Genomic DNA, 16,234 nt, shown 5'->3' on the forward strand with positions numbered 1-16,234 from the left:
GGGGGCGGAGGAAGTGGGGGGGCACACAACTGGCAGCGCGAGCCGCCACCGCCCCGCGGCGCGCGCGGCTGCCGGGTGGGGGAGGGGCCGGCGCGGGCTGCTCGAGAGGGAGGGGCGGGGCTTCAGGAGGCTCCGCCCACTCTGGGGCGCTGCTCACCCTCCTTCCCTCTCTGTTACCTTCCTTACCTCCCTCCTCCTCTCTGTCGTCTGCTTTCTCTCTCCTTTCTTTCCTTGTTTCTTCCCTTCCCTTCCTTTCCTCTCTCTCTTGCCTTCCCGCTCGGCAGCGTGTCCGGCCCGTGTGCGATACTCATGCGCCCTGTTGTCCCTCCTGGCCTTACGGGAGCAGGCGCCAGGCACCTTGTGCGCCCTGTTTCCTTAGGTGTTTGCTCCCTTTGGATTGTGCGGTGAACTGCAGCTCAGTTTCGGATGAGAGCCGTGCACGGCTGTGGGTTGGYGCTCTGCGAGGTCCTTTTGGATTATTCTTTTTGTGGGGGGGCRAAGGTCAGGGATTTTTATTCATTTACTTTCACCTAGAGGTCGCATCTTAAAACCCAGGAAATTTACCACTGTAATTTTTCTGCATCTASTGTGATTAACAGGTTTTAAGGATGTCGTGTTTCCTGCCTGATAATGTTGTTTAGAAAGTGTGTGTTATTATTCGTTGCAGAATCACAGAATGGTTTGGGTTAGAAATGACCTCAAGAGACCATCTAGTCCCAACCCCTCTGCCAGGGACACCTGACAAAGGGTAGGGACACCTTTCACTAGATCAGGTTGCTCAGACTTTCATCCAGCCTGGCCTTGAACACTTCCAAGGATATGTTAGTGGTGACATATCAGCAAATACATTTTATTTTTAAGTGCTTACGGATACTAAAACAAGTGACAAAGAAAATGCCAGCAATCCACACTGAAAGTATCTGTTCATGAGAATGGTGTGGTTTGGATTTCCCCCACTCGGATGTCCCTTAGGTTAATAAGAATTGTTAATAAGAGTTAATCATTAAAAAATAGGGTAAAGCCTTTTTGCCAGTTGCATAAACCATTTGTGCAAGTCCCTTGTTCCAGCACAGGAAAACTGCCCTAATTGTGTTCTTAAACGTGTTTCTCATCTGGGAGCAGCTTGAAATGCTTACCATGAGTGCTCTGCATTGCCATAATGCACTCTTTCAGGAGTGATATTAAGGCTCTGTTGGATATGACACAGGATGGTAATGGATGTAAATTTATTAATGAGCTTACAGGAAAATGGCAGTGGGACCCCTTGGATGCCTTAGATTTGGGTTTTGTTGTTTGTGGTGTTGCATAAAGCTCGTGGTGAAGGGTGCAGTTCATTTCAGTGCAGTCTACATCTAGCCCATATAGTGTGACAAGCTCTTGGGGACTCTGCTCTACAGATTCCTCTACAGAGGAATTTTAAAAAGCCCCTCCAAACTGTTGTAGTTTTGAGCATTTAATACTTCTAAGTGTGTGAAATTTATTAACCCCTTGCTGTAATGTTTTACCTAACTACATCAAGAATAGTGTGTCTATTATGGTGAGGCAGGGAGCTTTTCTTTCCCTGTCCTAGGGATCTCATTTCTAGCTTGGAGAAAATAAATTGTATTCTTTAGTCTTCGCACATCTGAAATGGAACAYAAGAATAGCTGCCTTCAAATCTTAATTTGGCACTGTTCGGTGGGGTTTTCCCCAAACTAAGGATTTCACTGTAAAACGCATGGTGTGATTGTAGTTATGCAGAGAAGAAAGTTCTCTTTCTGTATGGCAGATTATTTCCATTTCTTTATGTGYATGTCTACACTGCAGTGTGTTCTCCTAGAATTGCAATAACTGTTCTTGCTTCAGAGCTGCACGGCTTGATTCTGTAGGTATGCTTAAAGTAAAGCTGACATGCACAACCCTGCATCTAATATTTTGGGGTTCTGGTCTCCACTGTACCCTTCAGGCACTCTTCCCCAGTAGGTTTCAGCTGTATTTTCTTACAGAAAATGTTTGCATGTTTTCTGAGTAAACACTGCTGTTTCTTATGGGTGGTTTTTAGCCTAACATGGAAGATGCTGCTGTTCAGTACAAATGCTAATTTACTGTCTTTCTGTAAAGCTTGCTGTCATGTAGCTGGCCTCAAAATGCCAAAATATAATATGATATTTACCTTCAGTTTATTGTAGTATAGCATAGCATAATCTACCAAGCTTGTCTCTGAACTAATGTATYTGATTATGTTGAATCAGTGAATGATTCTCTACCCTTAGAACTAGTCATGGTTTGCCATGTGCTGTCCTTCATCAGCTCCTTCTGCTGTTCTCCTGAGCCTCATGGACCATAGTTTTCAAATTGTGCTCAAAAAAAAAAAAATTAAAAGTCTGTCAAATGGGCCCACAGTTGGACTGGAAGTACCTTACAGAGTGGGAAGTTTTACTTAGGCTGCATCCCCAGACATGGTGTTGTTATGGGATGACTGCTGTCCAAATAAGGCTTATATCTGCTTGCCATGGCCAAAGAAGGCTGAGTTTAGAAAAAGGAAGGGTATGACTCCTTTCCTGTCAATACTTACCCTTTCCATCTCAACCATCCCTCACCTTTTAGGCTTGACATCAGGGAATACAAATTTGATTAAAGCTGTGGATGTGTAGTAGAGTGAAAGACTGATGGTGTCATCTGCAGTAAGTCTCTGAAGCTGAATAGCAGCAGGAATCCAGTGCTCCCTGCTTCCATTTTTTCTTTTTTAGATTGCAGTAAAAATTGGGGAATGATTGCTTACTTGGGGTARCTGCTGGGAAGTGGAGGATGTAGTGGTATTACCCAAGTGAGGAGTGGTGATCCAGTAAGTTGGGTCACGCAACTCTTGGTTCAGATATATCCAAGGAGTTTCCAGTTTACTCTGTTCTGTTACTAGCAGGTAATGTACTAGGAAAAATATTTTATTTAGGTTTCATCACTGAAGTGCTGTGACAGTTTCTAACTAGTAGGGAAGAATTTGTGAAAAAAGATAAATACAAAGTAAGTGATAAAGTACAGTGATTTTAGTGGGTAATAAGAAGGTAAAACCAAAAGTTGATGCCTGAACAAAGTACATCTGACCAWAAATATCTGGAATGCTTAACTGAGTCCTTAGTGTTGTTTAGTATTAGTTGTACACTAAAAAGCACAGAAAGCATCTCTTTTTCTTATCTAATAGTGAATTCCAAGTATGCACTGAGATCTGCAAATTCAAAACCATGAGATCACAGCGTTTAGAACAATCAGTTCACTACCTCCAAGCAGTATTTCCTTTGATAATTAATTAAGGTGTGCTTAAATAGGAAACATGATTTGGTGGTTTTTCCTTGTCTAGTTCCTGTGATACTGAGTAAATGAAAGTACAGATAATTAAGATGTCCCAGTTTCTTCCAAAAGCAGCTTGGTGTAGGATCCTGACTAAAAAATACTGACTAATTATTTACTAAACCCATAATTTTATAGTAATAAAGAAAAAGTGCTTGCCAAATGCTAAAACAGTAATAATGTAAATCTGAGYAAATACAGTGAATTGTTAATGTGTTTTAATAGTGATATTTACCCCAGTTTAAAAAATATGCATAGAGAAAATGTTACATTTTTTTAATAACCAAATTTAGTATTGTTTTTCTACATGCAGAATAAAATAATGTAATTATTCTGATATAATAGTAAYTGAAGARTGTGATGTCAGTCACTTCATCTGTSCTGGTGTGCCCTTAATCATTAATGGCTTGCCATCTGTCCATTTGTTTTAAGTGCTGGGAAGATAGGCAGAAATATAGACCTTAAGCAGTCAATGCAAAGAGAAAATTTCTTTAAAAGAAGGATTATGATCCCTGGTGTTACACATTAATTTATGGTATAACCTTGTAGGTAATCCCTGCCTTGCTTCCAGCTAGGCTACWGTGTTCCCAGGAGGAAGCAGGCAATGCCTTAATGATTCCTGCCAGCTACAACCCAACAGGAGCACAGCGCTGGGGAAGACCCTGTGTGAAGATGCAGAGATGCACTATTTTGGCTGTTGGGGGCCACTCTTTTTCATAGGAATAGGTCCATTCTTCAGTGCAGTGGAAGATCAGCTTCCTAACAGTAGGAGCAGATTCCTTATATCCACACTGTCTTCTTTATTCTCCTTGCCCACAAAGAASGGAGCATTTTTAGACTGGCTATTCTGGTCTCTGGAGGCACACAAGGAAAGCAAGGGATGAGTGATGGCTGTTTGCATGAGGTGGGAACGGCCAGATGGTTGCTGGAGAGGAAGAAAGAGGAGTGAGTGCTCGGTGGTAGGGTTTTAGATTCCAAATCAGAATGCGAGTTTGAACCAAACTGAAATTTATTTTAAGGAAAATAAATTTAGGTTCATGTTGTTTTTTGGTTGTTTTGTAKGTTTGTTAGCAGTGAATAACTCTTAACTTTAGTCAATTGCTATAGTTATGTAGAGATAAAATGTAWTTTTGTTACATTTTTGTCCTCTGTAGTATGAAAATTTCACAGGTTCTGTTATCTAGGTAAAGGCAACTCATGAAGTTTGCTTCCTGTTTTACAGTTCAGAAGGATCTCTGGGCTTTTTCTGTTACTAGAGGACAAGACATCTGGCAGAAAGGAGCTCTGGGAACTGATTGTAGAACTCTACTACCAGAGCTTGAAGAATGGTTTTTAAAAACAATATATGATGATAATACTGTTAACTTGAYACTAGTGGAAAAAGGGATATCACAGTGACAAAAACTGCAGCTTCTCTTTCTTACAAAAAATAAATAAGAATTCTGCAAGGATGTCACTTCTTTTAAAAACCATACCYAACTTTGTAGAATAGTGGCTTAGTGTACAATAGTGACTATTTGTAAGATAGGAGTTACTCCTACAAGTTTGAAGGTATAATTTAATGCTTTTCCTATAAAGATTTCTGTGAAATTTAGCATTTAACTTGCCCTGGTGGTGAGACTTGTTGCTATTTTAGAATTTCTAGCCTGCCCAGTTGTGTTTTGTAATGCGAGGATCAGCAGTGCAGAATTTTATCTGGATGTTGCCATGAAAATAAATTTTCAGTGATTTTTATTAGCATGATTTAAATAACATGAGATTTATTAGCATGAATTAAATTGAATGCTAAATGTAAAATCTAGTGCTAAACATGCCAGCAATGAAACTCTCTCGTTTCATTACATTAGTAGTGGATTTCTACCAWGAGTACTATGGAAGTTCATAAGTTTCAGTTGCTGTTTTCCTGTGTACAGTACACTGCTTTCACATACTTAATACTGAGTGTATTAATGTAATGTATAATTGCTGGTAAAAGGTAATTGACAGATATTTKACTATATTTTAATACTTCAGTAGATATTAATATTGTGAACCAAATGCTGTATAAAAATGTAATRCTAATCTGTACAAAACCCAAAATACCTTTTTTTAAAAAAAATTGGATTCAAAGAAACGTGTCATCTCTTCTTTTTAATTTTCAATTATGGTGGCTTCAAAGGAGATACTGTTCTTTTAACATAGCCTAAAGAGCTTTTCATGTTTTATGGGATATTTTTAATTGACTGACTAGACTAAAATGTAAGGGTTTGGGGGAAAAATACCAAGTGATTGAACAGATTTACCCAAAAACTCCTTGGATTATTTCAGTCTAGTGGTTTTAACTTTTCTTGGTTTTCGGATGTATTAGTTTTTACAAGTTCTGTAAGTTTGCTTTGTGCTGGCCACTTGCTAATTTTAGAAGCAGAGATCTTTCACAGGTCATGCTTCTGAAGTTTTAATCCTGAAATTTGGGGTTGCAGTTCTCCAAAGTCATACAATGTATGACACTAGTGAGCAGGTGTGTTGTAAATGGTCATGTTATGAAACGTTGTTGGAGGAAACAAAATACAACTTTCCAGTTGAAAGAGGAAGTGATGAACATGTGGAATTCTTACTTTGCTGTCTGGTTCAGTAAATTAGTGTGACTGATATACTAAGATGTATRTCTAAATGCGAGTTCTGTCACAAAGATAATTAAGAACTAATTTTCTGGCAGTGGCTTCTGCAACTGTATCTTTGAATATGCCAGAATCTGTATAAACCACCAAAAAGCAAAGGAGAAGGCGCATCAGTTTGACCTGCATCACTCCTTTTGTATGCTGCAATTTTGTGATACTTTATTTGGTTTGTGATCAAATTTGTTTGCAGTTTTCTGTCAGTGTCTTTTGGTTGTATATTCTTTATAAATCCTTTAGGAAGTAAATTTTTWATGTTATTTCAGTCAAACTTTGGAGACATCAAAAAGATACACGAATATGTCAAAGAAGTTTGCAGTTAGTGTGTATCATTAGAACAGTCAATTGTAGGTGGGTGTTTTCAACAGGTAGTTACATTTGGTGGGTTTTAGTACTTGTGTATAAGGATTTAATAATTCTTAAAATTGCCTTACACTGATAGAAGTAGTTTATCTTCTTTKGAGGGAGGGACAGGACAAAGGCCATCTTTGGTCTTACATGTACTGGGTCTTCCATTAAACTGTCTACTCTAATTTTAATTAAAGCAGTATAACTGATGTTTAGATAAGGCAACACAGCAGGTTTGGGAATGGCAGTCAGAACTTGTTTGGTCCTGTGCTATCAAATACCAAACTTTTCCTCCATCTCTGGAGCATACATATTTTTAATGGGTTTTTTGTGTTATTATTCAGTTAACTTTTATTCTATTTGGCAAGTAAGTTAAAAACTTCGGTCAGGGTATGTCTTAAGATATGGGGTTTTTTTGTGATATTTTCAAGACATAGGATTGCTGAAAATTTCTGCAGTAGATGCTGCAGACTGAGGTGAACTGAGCCTGTTTTATGTGTGAATTTAAATKCTAAGGATGTTTATATATTTTTCTAGAAGGCTGGTGTTTCATGTAAGCTTTCCTCTAAGGCTGTTTGGCTAGGTAAATTGGCATAGAAGACAATGCAAATACTGTGAGCTTGTGGGTTCTGCTGCTGTTTCAGTAATTGGCATATTAATGGATGACAGATTCCTGCTTTCTCTGCAGAGACCAGCAGCTGCCCCATGGTGGGTGCTGCCACACCTTGCCTTGCATGTATTTGTGAATGTTTTCTCTGTTCACATGCATGACATTTTGCAACATCTCASCCCTGGAGGTGGTGATGTTAATCATAATTAATAATCTGCTGAGCTYGTAAATATTTAAATTGACTTTCCCCTTGGGTATTGAGTGAATCTGGGGCAGACATGGARAACAGAACTTGTTAATCCCATCTCTACATATGGTGCTGAAAAAAAGAATTACAAATTCAGAAACTTGCTGAAAGGTTAAATCCTTGACGAGGTATTGATGAAGAGTTGACACTGGCATTAATGGAAATATGTCTGGGAAGAGGAGATKGTATAGCCCAAGGACACCCTCCTTTTGTGCTGAAACTTACATACCATGCTAAAAATAAAAATTTTCCATACAGCATGAGTTTGAAAGACATTGACATCTATTCCCGCAGGTTCCTGCTGTAGACATAACATGGATCGGCAAAACAATTGTTTTGTTGGCATGTCTCAAAAYGTGAAACAAACTAGATCAGAAAAAATCTTTTGGTGGTTAGAACTGCATCTGCAATAAGGCTATGCCAAAATTGCTGTGCTGGGGGCACAGAAATGTTATACATCAATCCATTAGTGTTAAGTTGGGAAAACGTTTACATGCAACCCAGTCTGTGCTTGATTTTACTCAAATTTGGCTTAATAAAACAACCAGTGAAAGTTGGTTTCTGGGTCAATAGCCATTGATGTTAGCTTGATAATAAACAGGACTCTCAAGGCAAAAGCAAAGGTGATGCAGGTAGACGTAGTTATCAAATAATCACTAAGAATAATCAGCAGATAGACATAGTTATTAAATAATCACTAAAATAATCAGAGAAGCTGTTATATAAACAGTGTTTCTGGATCGAAGTCTGTCTTTACTTCTTTCTGGTGTTACAGTAGAATACAGTAGGTTTTATCTCAGCCACCACAGTTCCATTTAATGTTCAGTGAAAGTTGAATATGATTTGCCTGTGTTACACTGGAACATGCAGGGTTTTGAAACATGAAAGGAGTCATACATGGAAATTGATCAACTGTGTCATATATCACACTATGAAGAGATCCAAGCAAAGCTGTTCTTAGCTTCTCCTTATGCTACAGAATTGTCAGTTCAAGTGACAGCCTATAACTGATAGATCTTTTCAGCTGTGTTCAATACATGGTGGCAGAAATTCAGTGTAAAGCAGAAGAAACTTAATTTTCACAGTTTTAWCCCTAAAGGTTTGTGTGTCATTAGTATACTTTCAGAAATTGCTTCTTTCTGGGAATGGTAAGGCCTTAGAATTGAATTCTTTGCCTTTGGTAAGGTAAACTCRATTGTTTGTACTGACCTCCTATTAAAGGATTATGAAGTGACTTCTGCAAAGTTAATGCTGTTTGRAAACTCTATGAATAAAATAATAATTGTAATTCTTTCAATTAAGTGAGGAGGTGTGGTGCTTCTAAGTGATATTTTTCTATATCCAGTCTTAAGATGATACCTCAATACTGGATTAAAAAGAAACACTGTCTGGACGCAGCATGCAGTTCTTTGTGCAGCATCTATGCTCTGCTGTTCCTTCTACACGTTGAGCAGGCTTATGCAGTTGACAGCGTGGCAAGGCTCTGTCCCTGTGGAACTCTGTGTGCTTGAGGGTGGTAACAAGTGCCTCTCAAAGGGCAAACCAGCAGACACCAGTGAAGTGGTCACAGTCTTCCTGGTTTCGTTGTAATTGGCATGGGTAAAACAGATAATGGTAATGCAGCAGTAGTAGCACCTACGTGCACATGTGGGCTGAGTGTGTTCCCAAGAGTTCCACAGAGCTTGAACTCAGCCTGCTGGTAGAAGCCTCGCAATGCCTTACTGCATCTCCACTGCCGCTGTTGGATTTGCCAGGTGAATTACAGAAAGGCCAGTGCATTATATTGCACATTTCTGATGTGTAGGCATGTCCCGAATTTGTTGCCAGTGTTAAATCCAAAGCAAAGAGTTATTCATAATTGCTCTTTACCCTTTTCACTTCTAGTATTTTAGTATGTGTTAGCTAAAACACTCTTTACTCCCTCCTCGAACTTTCCCCCTGAAATTAGTTTTTATAGGCTTAGTTGGTTTTTTTCCTGGGTGTTGGAACTGAYTGTGCAGAGCTCTGGCCTCTCTGGAAAACTAGATTCTGTTCTCAGTTGCTTTATCTGTCATGAGTAGTCTGCAGATGCTCTTGAAAAAAGAGCAAAAATGCTTAAAACTCCTATAAAATATTTTATGCCAAATCCATTGGTTTTTCTTCTGCTTAATTTTGTTTTGGTGTTTTTTTTTTTTTTTTTTTTTTTTTTTTTTTTTTTTTTTTTTTTTTTTTTTTTTTTTTTTTTTTTTTTTTTTTTTTTTTTTTTCTCTGAATAGCACTTGCTTTTTGTATTACATTCAGCTCAGCCAGTCATGGGTTTAGGATGTTTGGGTGTTTTCCCTGACTTCACTAAACTGACAACTGTTCTCAGGCTGGCTGCATTCAAACGYTGGAGTGCAACTGAACGATTCGTAGCTTAAATCTCTGATCAGGGGACTTTGTCATTAAATAGACCCAGCTCAGGAACTGCTTAAAGTATAATTAGTATTAATTTGCTAAATCATAATTGCTGTACAACTTGCTGCAGACCTTTGGGGACCAGGGATTAGACAACTCTTTGAAGGCCTTGTCAGAAAATGTGAATTGTAAAAAAAACTTGCATACAGTTCTGAGGGCAAACAAAATCTATGGTGATACTATGTCTATAGTGATTGTTAAGAAAGTAAACTGCACACCTTTTGTTGTATTTTCCTGCCTTCATCTGTTAAGTGGTAAAAGTAAAACTTTCTGTTCTGTTTTACAAGCATTAGTGCTGGTACAAGTGGGAATTTGGAGAGGTGGACAAGAGGAAAGGGGCAGGGTTGTCACAGCAGGAATAATTCTGAGGCCAGTCTAAGCAATAGTGGGTATTAYCTGTGTTGCGCAATGTGGTGGTTTTCAGAAGCATAAGAGGGTTCAATGTGTTAGCAAGACTGTTTTAGTACTCAATTCAGCTCTTATCAAAAGTTACCACATTTTAATTTGCACTGCAGTTTTGTTTCAGAGGCTAGTACTTAAAACTTATTTTAAAAAGCATGAACCTAATTCTTCAAACTGTTTCTGAGAATTCAGCTAGCAAGAAAATACCTGTTTTCTGTAATAACAAATGTTTTCATAATCAGGCAAACAGTTTTAGTGCTCTTTGTAATTTAGAGAGGAAACCTAAATTTGGCTGGAGAAGACCTCCCAGATTGCCTTGCTTGTGTGTGGCCCTTAGTTTGCACAAGTTCTAATGAGAACTGAGTGTGAAATATGAACTTGTATTTCTTTAATGAGAAATAGAAGGTGGCAAGGGAAACCTGGGAAACAGTGAGCAGCCAAGAGGTGAGGTTAGACGAGACACTGGGTGTGGAGAACAGGAGTGGTGAAACTGGAGTTGCACAGGTCTATGTTTTGAACACCTGCTTGGTGAGGAAAAGATTATGAGGTAGGTGAGGTACAGTCCTGGTGGCAGAGGAGCTGGACTACAGGAGAGGGGTTGAGGAAGCAAATGGAGAGAGCCTGGAGAGGAGTGGGAATAAAATATGGAGTGGGAAACKAATGTACTGGGCTTGAGTACTATTACTGGAGATACTGGATTACTTTGTGCTGACAAGACCATGGGAACCAAGAGCAAGATTTACTGAGGGTAGAAATAGAGAATCCTGAACAATGGAGTAGCACATTCCCAAGAAGTCTGAAGAATGAGAAATTATTTTCAGGGTGGGCAGTAGCAGTTGCAGTGAAGGTAGCTGAATAGTCAAGATACTCCTGCAGCAGTCTGGCCTGGGTATGGTGCCCATCTGCCTTGTGATGCAGAGCTCAGACCTTTTGTTTGTTACTTGAGAAAGCTGCCATGGAAAGCAATTAAACAGCTCATTAGCTGGCCAGTTGCTTGCAAAATGCCTCTTTTATGTATGGTTGTGATCATAATACAGTGCACTGCTTTGAAACTGCTTCCATGGCAGTTGATTCAGCTGGGGGAAGACACGTGACAGGGCTTGCTAGGATATCCCTGAAGAATGAGATTGAGCCAGGTGTGGGAAAGCCCCATGTGGGGCATAGTTTGTGTATCCTCTGTCTAGGRCTTTGGTTGCTACCCTGTGACAAAGGTTGGTGCCCATGTTTGCTCCTAGACTACCTGCTTTGGAGAGGTAGCGGGACAGACAGCAYAATGTAAATTGTCACAGCCTGCCTCTCCAGGGAAGTAGGATGTTACAGCAAAACAAGAGTGTGACAGTATAGCCAGTGCAGGAGGCAGAGTCATGGGACAGGGGCTTCTCCTAGGCAGTTCTGGTCCATTTCTTTTCAGATGTGCTCTCTCCTGGAGCAAAGCACTTAACCATCCACCCTCCTTCCAGGGACCCAGTTTTTGTTTCTCCCAAGATGTGTCTCTTGGAAACAGCCTGTGAATTGCATCCTGATGGAGCTCTGCAGAATTTGTAGCCTAGGGATTGTAATACTGTTTTCCCTGAACTGAATCAAGCTGGAAAGCACATGCTGCCACGTATCTGGAGAATATATCTTCATGAATTGCAAGACTTCATCAGAATGGGATTGGAAACCTTGTTTTTGGTATTTCTAAAATGTCTAGAGTATTATTTAATTATTTATTTTAAGGCTGGTTCTCTACTGATTAGATTATTGAAGTACTGGAATACTCTTAATAATAGGGAATAATCTGAATACAGCTGCATATTCTAGATGGGAGCTGGCTCCTCCAAGAGTCCACTCAGATATGGATGTGGTCTGTAGATTACTGATTGTTGAGAGYTGAGTAGTTTTATCTATTTGTGTATCACTCCTCCTGAGATGGAATGGACTCTCAGAGCAGAACTTGAAATGCTTTGGATGGTGCTGTAACTGGCAGACTTCATCCACCTACAGGTAAATTAGAGACCACACAAAAGCTGTTTTTGTTACTTTTACAGCTGATCTGATGCTGGCATTATTTGAAAAATGTACAGCTTACTCCTATGTAACTTCAACTCTATGATTATATACCCTCCTTTGAATTAAATTTTCCAGCATTCTCATGGCATCACATAACTTGTAAAATAATCTGAAGTTTAGGAGCTGAATGCTGCTTGCTAAACAATTTGTATTTTATTCTTTTTATCAAAAAAACATTTGTGAAGTCCCTTCTTGAGGTTTTAATTTTTGCCAGTTATGAAGAGTGTGTGACTCACAGGGAAGTTACTTAATTCTGTGTTTGTGTGATTACTCGTGACTTGCGAAATTTTAAACTTGCTTTGCCTGTCTACATGAAGTACTTCCCTATTCCTTCTCCTTTCATGGTCATGTTGTCTTACTAAAGAAAGGAAATGGAATGATGCTTTTATACCTGTCCACTGCTTATTAAATGAAACAGTTGGCCTCTGATGTAATTCTGACATTTGACTGCATGGCAGCATTTCAGTCTAAGAAGTGTTCAGATGTGAGTAGTGATTTGTATTAAGCTTTTCAGTATGGTGTAAAAAATGCAATAGATACAGAACTTAGATGTTACAGAGACCTTGTATAGTCTTGGTAAATAAATTCTAACTGAGCCTTCTCATCTTATTCAGTTATATGAGTACCACTCATGGTTTCTGAAGTGTTTTGACATACTTGGCCCACAAGTGATAGTTTTTATTCTTTCTTCCTATGGTTCACTACTTTTCAAAATGGAGCTATATTTGTTACTAGGATATATTTTTCCAAAAATGCTGTGCCTCATTTCTTCAAGATGTAGGTTCTTCACACTTGTCCACATCTTTTGGACTGAASGTCTGTGATGGTGAGTTAGGTACTGCTATGCTCTCCATCTCGCTTTTGGATAATTGTGATAKAGCAGGTAGTGGTAGCTGAATAAGTGTCCCCACTCTGCCTCCATCCTTTAATTTTTGACTTCTTGCTACTGTTTTCAGTGTTAACACCCAGATACTCAGAGGGTGTCTGTTTGTGGCAAAATGAAATGATGGGGGACACCTACTGTGCTTCAGATGTGGTCTTGCATAATACTTGTTGCAGAAAAATTCCACATCCTTCATTCCACCCAGAAGCTTTACAAAATAACATCTGTGCATGCCGTCACCTGCTCTAATTTGCTTCTGCTGTTGCAATTGGTTGCAAGGCACAAAGTCACAGTACAGACTCAGTACAAAACAGAAATAATGGAGCCTTCTGTACTGAATGAAAGAGCTGTGAATTTCGTCTTTCAGACTGTGCCTCTCTTTAATGTGTTCATGCCAAGTTAGACGATGCACTATTAGAAGTGATATCTATTAAAGCTGGCTGTCATGTCTCTTGGTCTTCCCTTTTCTGTGGTTTTTCCAAACTTCATCTTTACTTAATAAATGTGTAGCTCGGACTGAATTTTTTAGGAAAAAGTTCAGTTATTTTCAAAAATGAGACTTGGAAAAACACATTATTTTGCCTGTGCAGGCATCTTCCTTTCCCCAACCCACTTGCCTGTGCTTGGTCTGTGGTCTAGAAAGATGGTGATGGCACGATGCCTAGGAGATTTTGTGTTAATGATGTACCTTCTTTCCAGGTTTAAAATCTCCTATAATTTAATCTTTTCTTGGGGGATAGAGGAGGAAAGGTCACAGTTCTGCCCATATTCAGTGGAGGCTTATATGTGACCTTCAGTTATTCTGAAGGCTTGACAGTGTTGAGCAGGAAAATGGTTCAAGAAACTGCATTTTGGGAGAACTGAAAAAAGTAGCTAGGTCTGCTTGAACTGCGAGAAGCTCTCTGATTCTGTCATGTAACAACATTTGTGGCTTCTGTGGAAGAAGAGTCAAATGTGAAGTGAATGAGAAGTGGTGGGAGTCAAGGAGCCTGCTGTTGGCAGGGAGATAAGAAGGGACTTATGGTACTGGAGAGACTGAAAKCCAGTGGGAGAAATGGAAACAAAGTGAAAAGATCAGGTAAATAATCATGAGGTAACAAAAAACAGCAGCAGAGAGCATTCAGGRAGAAGTGGGAACTGGTAACTAATCAGATAGAAGAAAGAGGAAGAAGAGAGAGAAGTTCATCTGTAGGGAAGTGGTGTGCAGAAGGAAAGTAGAAACCACCTGAATAAAAAACAAGGTGAGGGGAAAGGGAGAAACTGAGCCTGAGTCACAGAGTTCAAAGCACATGAAGATCAGGTTGTGTATGATACACCGAGGGTGAAACAGAGTAGTAAGTGAAGACAAGAGCCATGGATGAGAGACACTGAGTGGTAAAGAAAGCTTGAAGTTATAATTACTAGGAAGTAATTGAAATCTGAGCAGATGAATCTGTGCACAGTATGGCAAAATAGAGGTGCCCAAAGAGAGTGATTGCACTCCTGTCATCATGGTTCTGCCATTTCTCTGCTTCTCRTTGTTAGTGTTGAGCTCTTCCACGAGCCAGTTCAGCAGCAGAAGCCTGCCAGAGCAGCTAGCAACTTGAATATCATCACAAAAATAACAAACTGTTGGAACTGGAGGCAGAGGAGAGTTAATGGGGGAGTAGTATGACCTTCCTCATGTGGCAGCAGCAAGCAATTGAATCTCCTGACAAATGAGAACTGCACAGGTGAAGAGAAGCAGTTTGAGGGAAGGAGCCTCCTGCAGAGGACAGGCAGGACTGAGGTAGTAACAGGTTGGGAAGAAAAAAGTCTGAGAGGGAGAAGTTGGCAGAAGAGCAAGCCTGTTAGAAATGTTCCTTCTCAAAATGCCTAGAAGATCCATGATTTTTTCAGTTTTGCCATTTATKGCTGTTAGAAAAAGATTGTAAGAGCCAAGGAAATGAGCAGATTTAAATGGCAGTAGAACATTAACATCCATTAGTAAAAGTGGAAGAGGTTTTTTTTTTTTTTTCAGTAGGTTTAAAGGCTCTTTCCTGCTCATAGCTCTTGATATAATTTGAGCATCATAGAATTTCYCCCGTATTTAAAGGCCTAGGAAATTATGCATATGGAAGAGTAATGCTTTCTTCAAGCTGTGAAATAAAAAAAATAAGAAACATAAGTACAATCTTAATTTGTTTCATTTACAAATACATCCCATTTTTGTATTTTTTAACCAGTGCCTCTGCTTTAGCCAGAATAAGGAATGAACAATATTAAAATATTTCATTAATATTTTGTTTCTCATCATAATTCTATGTCTTACTGTGCTCTATTTAAATTCTGATCTGAGTAACTGGTAATTTCCATAAGCACTGTGAGTGATCTCCTGTAGGGAGATAATGTTGCATACATACTCTAAAATTTCAACCTGATCTGCATACAAAGAGCTGAAGGATGAGAATTTAAAAAAAACATTTAAAAATTCCAACCCAAAAAAAGTGGATCAACCACCCTCTCCAAAACCCACTTAGTTGGACTCATCCATAATTATTAACTGGGCAAATACAATACCATGTCATATTTTTTCTGTTTGCTACCAATCTTTAAGTAAAAGCCCAGGAACTGAGCAATGCTGCTGAAGAGTGTTGTGGAATGTGTGGGCTAAGGCTGTCTTAATCCCAGAAGCTCTGCTGGGTTCCAGAGGCAAAGCCTGTGTGTCCTCATTTTCCAGGGTGTTGTTTGTGTGCCTTTGCAATAACATTGTTCTTTCCTTCTGTGCATTTGCCCACTTTGTCCATTCTAGATGTGGATTGATTTGTAGGTGCCATCCATTCTGTTCACCTAAAAAAAAATTACATGTAATGTTTTTAATATAATTTAATGAGTTATTGTTAAAATACATTCTATTGTTTAGAAGCTGTTGGTGGGATGTTTCTCTTGGACCGGGAGGAGGARTTGGTCATGAAATGCAAACATGCTGTGTAGGCATTTTTCAGATCATTCTGATACTCAGATGAAATACAATAGTATTGTATACAATGTCATTGGTAATATTGAAAATGCTTATATAATTGAAAGTTTTGACCTTTTTTGAAAGTTGTCATTCTGAAGCTTTACATGCCTGGACCTTTCTCATAAAATCCCATGTTTGAACATGCCATTCAATTGTTTAAACACAGTATCAAATAATCATGGCAGTGGAATATTTGATATKAATTTAAAATACAACAAAATATAACAAAATCCTTTGTGACCATTTAAACACAAGACGCCAAATTCAGCCAAGTGGATGGATTCCAGACGTGTGGTGT

Source organism: Malurus melanocephalus, unplaced genomic scaffold (genome assembly GCF_030028575.1).
Source record: "Malurus melanocephalus ecotype Western Australia unplaced genomic scaffold, MMel_1.1 scaffold_99, whole genome shotgun sequence".
Classification (NCBI taxonomy): Eukaryota; Metazoa; Chordata; class Aves; order Passeriformes; family Maluridae; genus Malurus; species Malurus melanocephalus.